Genomic DNA, 11,651 nt, shown 5'->3' on the forward strand with positions numbered 1-11,651 from the left:
ATATCTATATTCAGCTATGCTAGAAAATACTGGCTTCTTAGTATTAACTGTGGACAGCCTACATAACAAATATTCCTACTTTAATCTCTCACTCATCCTGTAAGTAAACCTAAACCTAAATTTGGAACATAACCTAAGAACTAGATGGAAACTCTACATAAACATAAATTTACAGAAAGCATTTTTTTTTGTGGGGCACATTTTCTGAATCGGGTATTATCTGCATTAGTATGGTACAAGGAATATGTTGAATGTTTTAAATTACTTGAACTAAATTTCCTGTCTGCTTTTTATATAGAGAAAAATAACAAAAAGCATTTTTCAGGATAATATTGTTCATAGTTTACCATTGTTTTTCCAAATGTGAGAAAGGGTCTGATTTATGGCATTATGCTACTGTGTTTCTTATCTTATTAAATGATGCCATTTTTCGCCTTTCTCACCCAAATAGCATCTGTTAGTCACAAAACCAGGAACACATCTTTTAATTAAATGCTTATTTTATTTTCCCTAGGGACAATGAATTATAGAATTACTTTCTCAAGATTTACTGTTTCCTTTTCCTTTATCTCAGCTGCCAATATACATTCACCGTGTCCTCTGAAGTCACAACTGTCCCATCTGGCTGAGAAGTGATGGACATGGCTCCTTAATCACACTGTACACTCCGTTCTTGGCACCTCTATACCAGAAAGATATCAACAAATTGGATGAAATTCAGAGAGCAGCAAGAAAAATGATTAAAGAGACGGAGGCAGTGACTTATGAGGAAAGATGAAAAGGACTAAATCTGTATAGCTTGGCAAAGCAACAACTGAGGTGGCATATGAAAACTGTCTACAAGCATTTGAAGAATGTAAACACCAAGAGAAGAGAAATAACTTTTTTAGAATTGTCTGGAGAATAAGCAAAGCAAGAGGATGGAATTGAAGAAAGGGGAGAGAGATGCTAAAAGGTGGTGTTTTCTCATCAATTGCAGATTTTGATAAATAACAAAACGAAGTCTAAAGAAGAGTTGCAGCTCATGATTTTAGGTTACAATCAGGGTTGACCTGCACTGAGAAAATAGCAAGTGTGAGAATAAATAACATCTGTTTGTATGGGCACAGATAATATTCAAGCTGTCTTTTTCAGTTTACCAAGTGCTTCCACATGCATTATATTATCAACTTATCAAAATGACCTTATGCCATTATGAGTTCATTTTAAATAAGAAAAAGCTGAAGCTTTCCTCTACAAAACTATTGCGGCAAACAAGAAAAAATATACACACAAAAATATCCAATGCTGAGTTTATATTATCTTTGTTCTTATAACATTCTATTTTTAAAAATTCTAATAAAATTTAGACTGTGCTTACAATATGGGTAATGAATTTAAGGTTATGTTTTAAACAACAGTCTGTCCTCATTCTACTAAATATGAAGTATAACCAGGACAAAATTCTGTAGATGATCTAGTGAGAAAATGATTCAAAATGATTCCTTCTTCAGTTCTCTGGTTACCATTTTCCCTTGGGTGATGGGTTCCATAATGCCCTCACTCCCTAACTCTGTCAACAGCAGCCCTCAGATCATTCACTAAAGCAAGGTGTTGAGATCCAATTAATATGATACCCCATCCCTTACAAGGATAGTTATCATATAACCTGAATCAAAATTCTTAAGGGATGGAGCTCAAATGTGTTGACATGTCATTCGTGCTTCGCTGCCAGGTTCCAGGGTCCTGAACCCTTTCCACCACCAAGCATATGGTAGGTATCCAATGGAGATCTACATAGAGAATAAACCAGGTATGAGCACTATTGTTTCCAACTACAGCTTTAGCCCCAAATCCATAGACGGTTTCTAACCCTGAGAAACTGGCCTGAAACACCTATGAGCTGAGAAGGCATCTTTTGCATAGATAAGAGGCTGGACTATATTCTCTGTTTCATGCTTCCTTTTCTCTGGTCCATACAGTAACTTCCCATTAGCCTTCTTTAAGTTGTTGCTGGAGAGGAAAGGACACATCTTTTACCCCCCCCCCAAGGAACCCCAAAGTGCCTATTACCGTAATAGTCACAGGGAAGAAGTGAAAAAAATCAATCTGAAAATACATAAGCCAATGAGAACAAAGGATCTCCCCCAAATCAGGAGTGTCTTCTGTGAGGAATCAAGAGCTTTTTAGAAATTTTTCCATTCTCCCTGGAATTTGTGGACCTCTGCACCAAATGTATGTCCTTAATCTGGAACATATAGCAGGAGATGGTTTTGGTGTGACAGTCCTTCTGACATGCTATCATTAAAACTGTAACATCCACTAAGAGCTAGCTGTGCATTTTAGATCTTAGATAACTGCAAGTTTTTGAGCAGGTTCTAGAGCAGTACCTCTCAAATTTTAGTGTATATATGAATAACTGGGGACCTTGTTAAAATGCAGGTATTGATAAGTAAACCTGGGTAGGGCCCGAGATTCTGAAGTTATAACATCCCCAATGATATTGATGCATCTGGTCCATGGACTACATTTTGAATATCAAGATGTATGGGGCATTTTCATTCCAAGTAAATGCCATAGCAGTGAGAAATGACTACAAACTAGCCACATATATGTTTTTTTCCCCTCAGCCTCCTGAGTAGCAAGGACTACTTCTGGAAGGATCAATTTGCCATGACCCTAAAATGGCAAAGGCCTTATATGTAGACTGTTAATGATTTTACCAAGTACAGTAATATAGAGCTGCTATAGTTATTTCTGATGAAAACATTGATTTCTAAAAGATAAACTTACATTAGCATTTCTTCAGTTTTTCATATAGAAGGTACCTCAGGGAAAAAAAATAAGAAAGAAAGAAAAAATAGTGGTTCTGGCCTGTCTTAACCTCTGAGAGATACTTTTTGCAAGAAATTTTTAAGTTTGGGCTCCCAAAGTGGTCTTTTGTCCTTCTTTGTGGAGGCCAAAATGCAAACCAGGATAAACAATCTTCAGTGGCTGTCTGGGGAGGTGGAGGAGGGAGTAGCTTGACTCTGAATCACCAAGGAAACATGAGGCCTATTTCTCTGTGAAGCTGAACTTCAAAAAACAAGCTAAGAGATACAAAGGGAAAAGTGTGACTGCTCTGACAGCAAAAACAAGCAAATATCTCCAGAGGGGATTAATCCTTCTGCTTCAAAGTAACCAAAACAAAGAAAGCTGAGCCAGCTTCACTGAGAACAACACCTGTCCATCAGACAAGGATGAGCAAATCAAAAGCAAACAGCGCCTATGTGCACGGCTCAGCAGCCTGGCCGGCTGATACCCACTAATACATTTTCACTGTGAAGATTTAAGTTTCCCAATCCACTTTTCTCTTGTAGAGTCACAGGGTTAGAAGGGACCTCAGAGACGATCTACCTGCAGACCAAACCCCCACTGCGTGCCAGAGTGCTCTGTCTTCCAGGCTCTGTTCTGGCAGGATGTTCCCTGTTTCACAATAAAGCTTTAATTCTCGACTAGTTTTAACTATTGGAAAATACTTACTTCCTTAAATGTGAGTCCAAATGTAAGTCTAATTTATGAAGAAAGTTTTGGGCTTTGGAAAACAAGTCTAAGTTCACTTTCACGGGGAAACCTTCAAATAAAAAGATGGCTACCATATCCGCATGAAATTTCTCTTCTCCCAGTTTCATCACCTCCTATGGTGATGTACAAATATTTTTGCCATCCGATTACCACCTAGTTTCCAATGGTCCTTTTAAAATATATTGCCTATCTCTGAACACAAGGCTCCAGATGTAATCTAATCAGTGCAGAGTATGTTAGGATTTTTACCTCCCACCATCTGGAAGCTATATTTCTATTAACTCGGCGTAGGATCACTCTGCTTTTTGCCATAAATTGTGGCAACAATCAATGCATGATTTTACATAAACTTCAATTAAGTAACATTTCCCCCCTAACCTGTCTTGTGCAATGGATGTTTTAATCTACGTGTGAGACTTCACATTTATTCCCATTGATTTTCAGCTTGTTAGCTTTAGCTCACTGTTTAAGCTGACAATCTTGAATTTTTATTTCGTTATTCAGAGTATCAGGTATCCCTCACAAATTAAACTTTTGAAAATTTGATAAGCAGGCCTTCTGTTTTGTTATCCAAGTCACTGCTAAAAATACCAAATAAACAGGGTCCAAAGCAGATATATATGCTGCTTAAAAGAGACTTTCAGTATATTTCATTAGTTAAATACATGCTTAAATGCTCCATCTTCCTTTTTTTTCCCCACTCTTCCAGTTATAGGCCTTAAGCAAGGCTCTCATGTTTGGGAGAACAGACCTAAAAGAACCCTGACTTTGACTGTTGGTCTCTCATCCCTCCTTTCAGTTTCCTCCTTCCTAGTGGTAAGATAAAACTCAAGACTTTTTTTTTTTTTTTTTTTTTTTTTTTTTGAGACAGAGTCTCACTCTGTTGCCCGGACTAGAGTGAGTGCCGTGGCTTCAGCCTAGCTCACAGCAACCTCAAACTCCTGGGCTCAAGCGATCCTCCTGCCTCAGCCTCCCGAGTAGCTGGGACTACAGGCATGCACCACCATGCCCGGCTAATTTTTTTGTATATATATTTTTTAGTTGTCCATATAATTTCTTTCTATTTTTAGTAGAGACGGGGTCTCACTCTTGCTCAGGCTGGTCTCGAACTCCTGACCTCGAGCGATCCACCCGCCTCGGCCTCCCAGAGTGCTAGGATTACAGGCGTGAGCCACCGCGCCTGGCCAAAACTCAAGACTTAATACTCAAAGAAGATAATACTCAATGCCTAAGCAGGACTTGCTCCAAACCCCAAAGTCTTAAGGACTACACTATACTGCTACCTAACATATAGACAATCCAGGGTACATTCAAGGTCAGATTAGACTAAGTGACTCACACTTTGGGAATTTAAACCAAAATTTGAAACCTGCTAATGCAGTGAGAAACACTCTTCATGGGTGGATTTATAAGTGTGTTCCTTAGCTAAACCAAAAATAAAATAAAATTTAGAAAGTTGGTAGTTCATAACTTTACTCCGAGGGACAATGTGGTATCACAGTAAGTCAGCAGTTTAGTGTTTCAATCTGCCCACAGAGCTAGATTTTGTTGAAGGCAAACTGCTCAGCATGGTAACTAATCAGCACACTCTCTGCAAACATCCCCTGCCTTTATTTTCAGTTGCTTGTTACTTCAATTTACACCGATTTATCCTCCCTCACAACTCAACCCACAACTTTCTCATTGCCTGACCTGAGGCATGGATAGCAATTTTCAGTGTAATCAGCCAGAGGATGTAATCAGTGCAATTAACAGATGGATTGGGAATACTACATGAAGCCTAAATTAAAAACCCACTAAAATTACTGTACTGTATCTGTAAATACTCACGCTAAACAAATATTTCTTGGGAAAAGTTTCTGGCAGTGGGATAATAATTTTAATGTAGAACTTAGGAGTTCAGATCCCGTATCCACCGCCACTGATTCAGGATACTTTATAGAAAACCTACAGTATGCCTATTCTTATGATGAAAGAAAAATAAAATAATATCTTTCCTCAAGGAAGATCGTGGTGTTGAAGAAATAAGTCGTAAAGTCATGAAATGATTCTGAAAACAGTAAAAGATAGCACCAGGCTAAAACTGCAAATGTTTGGCTATGTTTGGCTCTGCTAGGGATCTGTCTTGAATTCCATGGGTCATCACTATAATCAACCACCAATGCCTTACCCCGCTCCCTCTCTATCCTCTCTATCATGTGTCATGCTTCCTTCACTCAAGCCCCCCCCCCCACGCCCCACCCAGCCTGCCCTCGCCCGTGTAGGAGCAATTATTAATAGGTGGTGCTGGGGGTGAAGGGAGGGTGTGTACAAAAACAAACAAACAAACAAACAAAACAATTAACCTGACTAGTTTCACTTTAATTCACAACCATAAACTCATTTGGACCCTTATCACTGTCAAAATTTTACTTTTTTCAATAAATTTGCTTTCTCCCTCTCTGAATATATTATTTCATACTACTTAACTTTCCTCCAAACTCCTATTCCCACATTTCTCCTCACTCTAAGTTGGCACCTGCCTTATACATTGTTAATAAAATGAGATGTTATAGGGAATTCTTTTATAGTCTCAGTGGCAATTTGGAAAAACCAACTTGCATCTCTTGCTCTCCTAATTCAACGTAAAATTTTTTCCTTCTCCCAGAAAGGGAAAAATCTCTCTGAACTCTATCCTCAAATGATTTGTCAAGGACTTCACTCCTCCATTTTTCCTCTCTCTACTACATGCTAAATCTTTCCTTCACCAGATTATTTGCATACCCAATGCAGATGTGCTAACATACTCATATTCAAACATCTTAATATTTTGTATCTTCCATCTTTTAAAAAAAGAAACAAAACTCCCCTGTTCTGCTATCTCACTCAGCACTTTTCTGTTCTCCATCATAGCTTAAACTCCTCACTTTTTTCTCACTCCAACCAGGTTTTCAGGTTTACATACCACCAAAATGGTTTTCCACCAAGGATTTCTATGTTGCCTTATCTTACTCTATGAGAGAAAGGATTCCACACACTAGACGACATTTTCCTTCAAATATTCTCTTCTCTCGACTTCCATGACTCTACTCAGCCCTCTGGTGTCTTCTCAGCACACTGGCCACTTCTTCTCAGACTCCCTTGATGATTTCTCTTCTTCTAGACTTGTAAATATTGAAGTATTTCAGTATGCCTTCCAAATCCCTCTTCTCTGTCAACAACTTTGCCTCATTGATCTCATCCTGACTTATGTCTTTAAATAGCATCTCTATGTGCTATGTGAATATCCCCAAATTATGTCTCCAGGCCAGTTTTATCCTGTGAGCTCTAAACTGTCTATGTATGTTTATACTGAGGCTTCCACCAGGAATTTCTCAGCTTACTATGTTTACATTGGAATTCTTGATTCCTCACTCCTTCCTTGAAAACAAAAGAGAGATAGAAAGAGAAATAGGGAAATTAAGGGGTCAGCAGGTAAAATGGGAAAGAAAAAAGTAATGTTCTGGGAGTAAGGGAATGAGAAAGATGAAAGATTTTAATTGTGGCTGTGGTTAGAAATTGGGATTTTGAAGTTCACAGTAAGACTAAATAAGAAATAAACATTTTATGAGATGACAAAGTTGGCTCTGTTGTTAATGTCAGTATTGATAACTAAAGTCAAGCTGAAACATGTAGATGTCTAAGAAGCCAAAGTATTATAAAATCAGAATGTTGTGCTGGTCAATCACATGGAAACTGAAGTCCCATAGAATAATGATATGATTTGGGGTACAGCAGTAGAAAAGGAACTAGCAAGGAGGATAGAGACCAAGAATGGTAGAAAATAGATAGATGGTATGAGACTTGTAAGATTTATTTTGTTCTGATCTCAGAAGAATAAGTCTAGAATAAGTCTAGAATAAGCAATGGTGATAAGAGGTAATTTGAATACACTGGCAAAATAATGATTTTCCAATTCTTGAAGAGTTTCCAGAGTAAGCATTATGCTTGGGAGTTAATTAGGTTTCAATTAAGGTACATGGTGAAGAGAAGGAGTTGAGGATGCATGAGAGATAAATTATTGTTGGTTAGACATTCCAGAATACACAGAGGGAGGAGCTGAGAGAAATGGCAAGAGAGATTAGGTGAGAAGGATAGGAATGAAAGTCATGGAGACAGCAGGCAACATGGGGACTTCACCAGCAGTGACTGAAGATTACAAGGATATGAGACAAATTCACATCAAGTTACAAATGGAATTTTAAGGTTCTCTCTTACAGTGTGAACACAGACCATTCCTAACACCGAGCTGTTCAGAACTCAGCAATGAGAATTGTGTTGTTAATCTATTTTCTTATTTAACTTAATAAAACTTTTTAAACAATAAAAACATGGTATAGATAAATCTGGTAGGTTCCATTCCCAGTTTATTTTTCTTAGTGGACAAGATGTCTCCTGGGGTATCTGTAGGTACTCACAGAATCATGAGAACTGAAAACGAAAGATACATGCAAAGCAAGTGTGAAACTTAATCCATTATTTGTTATCTGAAGTATCACTCAAACCGATCTGCTAAACGCATGCCAATGTTCTGAGATATCCTCAAATTATTTCCCTTTAAATAATCAGTGTAAAAACACAATCAAGCATTTCTTAGTACAGTTGATCTGAAATATATTAAAAAGTTAAAAATTTTTAGAATATATTTTAGAATGTAATTTTTATGAAGATTAAATTGACTTAGTGCTTCTAGGTTTATCCAGTGAGGTTAATTCTCTGTAGAATGGGATGAATGAGATGAAATCTTCTTATACAAAGTTAGAGGTAGCTTCTGGGATTTATTTTAATTCCCGGATGTCACGATTTAACTTAAATTTCAACTCACAGCCTGAAACAACAAGATTCAATAAGGTCTAAATTCAGTTCTTCAGCATCCACCTCTCCACCCCCTTGATTTCTCAGTTCATCTCCCAGTACCGTATGACTCTGCGCTCTCCAAGATCATCAGAAGGTTGAGCTTTTTCTGGATAGTTAACTCTGTTATGATTTATAACACCATAGATTTGCTTTGCCTTTTTTTTGAACATTGTATAAATGAAATTATAGAGGTTTTATGCATATTATTGGGCATTTAATTATAATTGTGCTGAGAAATGTAAATTTAGAAATGTGAGAACACTCTAGCCAAGTTTTACTAGGCAAAATATCCCCCAAAATACCCCTTTTGTTTACTTGAAATGAAAGTTTTTTTTCAGCTGAAAACTGGTATCAGTATGCTAGGAGAAGAAACATATTAGTCAAGATACAGATTAGGCTGCTAAAACAAAGAAAAAAAAAGTACAGTGATGTGGACAACAGAGAATTATATTTCTCTCTTAAAGTCCAGGTTGATGATGTGGGTACAGTATGGTGGTTTGATGGTGTTGGGTCCTGTCAGTTTGCCATCCTCAATATGTAGCATCCATGTCATAGCCCAAGTTGCTCTTTAGGTCTTACGGTTATGAATACATTTCAGCCAGAAGGAAGGAAGGAGGAGAAGGGAGGGACATATCTCTTCCTCTTAAAAAAACAACCCAGAACTTAAATACAACTTTCCTACTCACATTCTATTAGCCTTAACTTAGTCACTGGACCATAACTTTCTGCAAGGGAAGTTTGAAAATGTATTTTTTATCTGGGCAGCCATGTGCCCAGAGAAAAGCTCTATTACTGAAAAAGGAGGTGGGAGAATAGATATTGAAAAAGAATTAGCAGTTAATGCCACACATATCCATTTTTTTGCTCTAAAAAATAACTCCATGTATACATGTGAAAGCTGCAATTTTGTATGAGTTCTTCTTCAAAGGAGAAAATAAACAGTTTTTTTGCACATTGCAATTCTTAAAGCAGTCAAGCACCTATGCTCAGAATAAGTAATATATGAGGAGTCATCTTTTATAATTATTCTGTCATAATTTTCCAAGAATTATATAAGTATCCACTGCATGGATGAGTAAAACCGTATGAGAATGCTGCCTCGTGTGTTTGCTTCCTTCACTTCTAGTCACAGGATGCTCTGGGTTAGCTTAGAAATCATTCTTAGATGAAACTCAGGCAGAGGCTGAAGGATTGCCAAATAGAAGAGAGGGAGAGAATGAAAGGAGAACTGGCTTGCTAAGTGGAATTGGTCAGGGTCAGATCACGCCCATTTATTTCTGGGAGCATAATACCTGTTCATCAACCACTCCAGGGCTATGTGACATAGAGATGAAGCAGCAGGACCCCAGGGAGCCACAGGGGCCAGTGTTTAGCCACTGTTTCTTTGGCCTAGATATTTTCTCTTCTACTTCAATGACTATGAACTGAGTGCACTCCCAGTCCCTAGCATCCATTTAGTCCCTTCTCTGAGAGCCCAGGTAAGATGGTAGAAGCACTGTATATCCATAGCCACAGCTGGCAGCTTGGTTTTTGGTCCCACAATCACGCCAATCAGCGCTTCCTACACAAAACCTTTTCAACAACCCTAGAGCCAAAGGCCTCAGTTGATGCCACCAGATTTTTCTTTCAATTCGAGTCTTACAATTAGGCAGCTTTGTGTGTTTTTTTCACACTTATGCATTATGATAGCTATTTAGGCTGTGCACAATAGTCTCCAAGAATATGCTTCCCCAATCCATGCCTTCCTCCTACTCAGCAATGTTGCTAAAAAATGCAGAGACATTCAGTGAAGGTCACAAGCAATGTTGGTCGTTAAGGCAACAGGCAACAGTTTCTTTTCCTCCCGCTCTCCCCTGCAAGAAAGCACAATGCAGAAACCTCCATGGAGCCTCCCGCCCTGCCTTGCCTCTATAGCCCAGCATTCTCATCCTGTTAAATACACACACACCTCAGCATTTTGCTCACATAGCTATGCCTTATTAGAAATTGTGTGATCAGACCCACCCATAACAAGGCACATACTCTATTAACCTTATATGGTTAAAAAAAAGTCTCACTAAAATGAAGTGGTCATTTCTGTTGCAACTGTGAAAATAGGAGTTTTATTATAGCATCTGACATCTATACAATAAGTGGGTAATAACATTTTAGAAATAACTAAAAGCTATGATCATCTTTTTTTCCTCCATACAAAGCAGTTCTCAAAAGCACCAAGTACCCAGTAGCCAAAGTGAAAATAAAAACTCAAAATTGAGCATGAAATTATAAATCACTCACCCTTGATGAAGGAATGGCACTTAAAGATTTAACAGAGAAAGTATCATGACATTCACATTTGTACTCTGTGGGGGTGGGTCAGAGGAGACACTGGAAGGATTTATATTTATTAATCTCCGATTAAGAAATGAAGGGTTTTCTTTTGTTTTGTTTTTGGATTTTTTTTTTTTTTTTTTTTTTTTTTGCAGTAAGGTAGAAACAGATAAGAAGGCAGGACAAAGGTTGCAAGGTTCTTTAGGGAAAAGTAAACAAAAATCAGGCATTCTTAGGAATACTAATGCAGACAATCAACATTTTGCAGAATATTGGAGGGTGTAAGTATCCATAAAAATCAATAAAAAATATTTCAACTTAGAGTGGGCTTTTAGCATTTGAAGAAACAATGGTTAAGAATTTTCTTTTTGTCATTAACAAGAACTCCTATATGTGGAGTCAGTCTGTCCCAGTACACAAAGACAGGGGTCAAGAAGAATGTTGGCACACAGGAGTGTATCAGAATTGTCCACATTGGCCCAGTAAAGATTATTCTCTTAGACATGCTAATTAAAAGTCACACTGCTCACTCTAGTAAACCACTGCCTAATTTCATGGCTTGTTATTCACATAATCCAGTTTTGAATTTGCAATCCAAGTAAGATTGGCTCAGAACCCATCCTATCATGTGTGGAAAGTTCCACTGATGTTCTCACCACATCTCTGTGACTCCATGGGCTTGCACTGTCATGATCAGACCACCCTCCCTCCTACATCCTGCTCTCTCAGTCTCAGGCTCATCTTGCTTGCTTTGACTCTTTCTCTCACTCTGTCACACATAGACCTAAACAAGGAACTTAGAGCCTTTTCCATGACACCCCAGACACCAAGTTCACAGTACAGGAAGACACTAGATCCAAGGGTAGCAACTGATGTGGAGAAGATGTCACTTTGCTGCACATTACAGCATATAACGTAACTCT

The sequence above is a fragment of the Eulemur rufifrons genome, chromosome 7, assembly GCF_041146395.1.
Source record: "Eulemur rufifrons isolate Redbay chromosome 7, OSU_ERuf_1, whole genome shotgun sequence".
Lineage (NCBI taxonomy): Eukaryota > Metazoa > Chordata > Mammalia > Primates > Lemuridae > Eulemur > Eulemur rufifrons.